Source organism: Giraffa tippelskirchi, chromosome 5, assembly GCF_054371585.1.
Source record: "Giraffa tippelskirchi isolate mGirTip1 chromosome 5, T2T-mGirTip1v1.2.pri, whole genome shotgun sequence".
Taxonomy (NCBI): Eukaryota; Metazoa; Chordata; class Mammalia; order Artiodactyla; family Giraffidae; genus Giraffa; species Giraffa tippelskirchi.
The window spans coordinates 86,553,036-86,555,713 of record NC_137279.1 but is presented as its reverse complement, the minus strand read 5'-3'; the positions used below and the strand labels follow the sequence as shown (position 1 = coordinate 86,555,713).

General features: G+C 42.9%; 1 non-coding gene across 1 annotated transcript; it reads right to left on the bottom strand.

The window, feature by feature from the left end:
* Window positions 1-1,499: 1,499 nt before the first annotated feature.
* On the bottom strand, window positions 1,500-1,631 carry LOC145508105 (small nucleolar RNA SNORA70). The gene has a single exon (XR_014055365.1). It is a non-coding gene; the product is annotated as a small nucleolar RNA SNORA70 (small nucleolar RNA).
* Window positions 1,632-2,678: the final 1,047 nt, after the last annotated feature.

The window sequence follows — 2,678 nt, the reverse complement described above, 5'->3', positions numbered from 1 at the left end:
TGCACAGGTTTGAACACAGGGCCTGAGAAGAGAACTCCTTGGAGACAGACAATGCAAACATATCCCAAAACATGTCTCTGAAAGGCCGCATGGACCCTCTTGTCTCCATGTACCACCAGTGCCACTGTGGTGTGCATCCAATAATAATAACACATTGTTTTTTTTTTAACAAATTAAAAAGAATATCTCTTTGACTGCATTGGGTCTTTGTTGTGGCATGTGAACCCAGTTGAAGCATGTGAGATCTAGTTCCCTGACCAGGGACTGAACCCGGGCCCCCTGCATTGGGAGCTCTGAGTCTTAGCCATTGGACCATCAGGGAAGTCCAAATGACAAATATTGAGAGTTTACAATGTGTCCAAAATTCTAAGGGCTTTTAATAAATGATCTCATTGTTTGTCTGTTTGTTTAACTGTGGGAAAGTATATATAAAACTTGGAGTAGAGAATGGCAACTTTCCTACTCCAGGCTTCAATATTCTTGCCTGGAAAATTATATGGACTGAGGAGCCTGATGGGCTACAGTCCATGGGGTTGCAAAGAGTCTGACACAGCTCAGCTACTGAGCATGCACACATTCATAAATAATACTCATTATTTTAACCATTTTTAAGTGTACAATTCAGTGGAATTGTATGATTCAGTGGTATTAAGTACATTCTAAATGTTGTGTAACCATCATCACTGCCCATCTCCAGAAATTTTTCATTATCCTAAACAGAAACTTTATTCCCAATAACTCCTCATTACCTCTCTCTTTCCAGGCTTCCCTGCTGGCTCAGACAGTAAAGAATCTGCCAGCAATATGGGAGACCTGGGTTTGATACCTGGGTTGGGAAGATCCCCTGGAGGAAGGCATGGAAACCCACTCCAGTATTCTTGCCTGGAGAATCCCCACAGACAGAGGAGACTGGCAATCTCTATGCGACCTTCTCTCTCTATGAAATTGTCTATTCTATGTATCTCATGTAAGTGGAATAGTACAATATCTGTCCTTTTGTGACTGGCTTATTCCACTTAGCATAATTCTTTAAAGTTCACCCATACTGTAGTATGTGTCAGAATTTCATTCTTTTTTTTTTTTGACAAGAAAGTAGGATTTATTGGTGGATGTGAGTAAGGAGGCGACAAGACAAGGCTCTCATAAATGCAGGGCCGGCCATTTGACCAGGGGGCCACAATTAGGGACATATTTGACTCCACAGGTATCCAGGATGAGTCACTTTCCTGCCACTATGTTTTCAAATTCACCAGCATTAAACTTAGTAAATCCCCACTTCTTGGAGACATGGATCTTCTGGTGGCCAGGGAACTTGAACTTGGCCCTGTTAGGGCCTCAGTCACATGCTCCTTGTTTTGTAGCTTGGTACGGATGGACATTATGACTTGGGCAATGTGAACCCTGGCTACTGTGCCCAGGGGCTTTCCAAAGGCACTGCACACACCTATCTGGAGCCTAGACTGGGGACAGCATGCCAGTCATGAATGCCCACTGGCAAGGGCTGACTCCAGGCTTCCTTAGGGCAACCCATAGAGGCCACAGGCTGTATACACTACCAAGGAGGCTGCTGTTTGCAGACATTGCACACCAGGACCCCACAGGGAAAAGAGCAGAATTTCATTCCTTTTCAAAGCTGAATGATATTCCATTATATGTACATATTACGTTTTACTGATTTATTCATCTGTTAATGGACATCTGGGTTGTTTCCACCTTTGGGCTCTTGTGAATGATACTCTTTAAAACTTTTTTAATGGAAGATGACAAACATATGCAAAAGCAGACCAAAAGAATGTGATAAACTCCCATGTACAATAATTATCATGGGCTTCCCTGGTGGCTTAGTGGTAAAGAATCCGCCTGCCAGTGCAGGAGACATGGGTTTGATCAGTCAGGAAGATTCCCCGGAGAAGGAATTGGCAACTGACTCCAGTGTTCTTGCCTGGGAAATCCCATGGACAGAGGAGCCTGGTGGGCTACAGTCCATAGGGTCACAAAAGAATCGGACACAACTTAGGGACTAAACAACAACTATAATTATCAACTCATGACCAATCTTGTTTCATTTATATCCATACATAATTCTCCATCCCATATTATTTTGAAGACTATCTCAAATATCATAAATGCTACCATTGTTTACATTTTACAAATGGAAAGGCACAGAGAGGTTAATTGTGTTACCAAGGTTACAGAGCTCCTAAGAGATGCAGCTAGGATTTAAATTCAGGCAGTGTGATGGCTGAGCCCATACTTGTGTCTTTGCTACACCTGTGTGTGTGTTTGTATAAACACACACACATGCATCAGGTCAACTCTGGGAATGTTGGAAAAGTGCATTTGGAAAAGTTTGCCTCTTCCTACATTTTTCCTACACTTTTTATTTGCCTGGAATCTGGAATAGATAGTCATGAGTTTGAGGTCTGAGGTCTTAGTTACAAGTAGAGTTGGTGATCCTCAACTTCCAGAGTTGCTATGAGGATTAAGTGAGATAAAGTCAGTGAAAAGTGCCAGGTACTTCCTAGCATGTGGCAGGAGATCATTACGTGTGATTTCACATCCTCTCCTTGGCTGGGGGTGTGGGGTGGGGGCAGGCCTACCTTCTCTCCACAGAAGCAAATGTCAAGAAAACATGCTCTATCATAGTATGACTCTCAGAGGTCAATGTGTAATCGCTG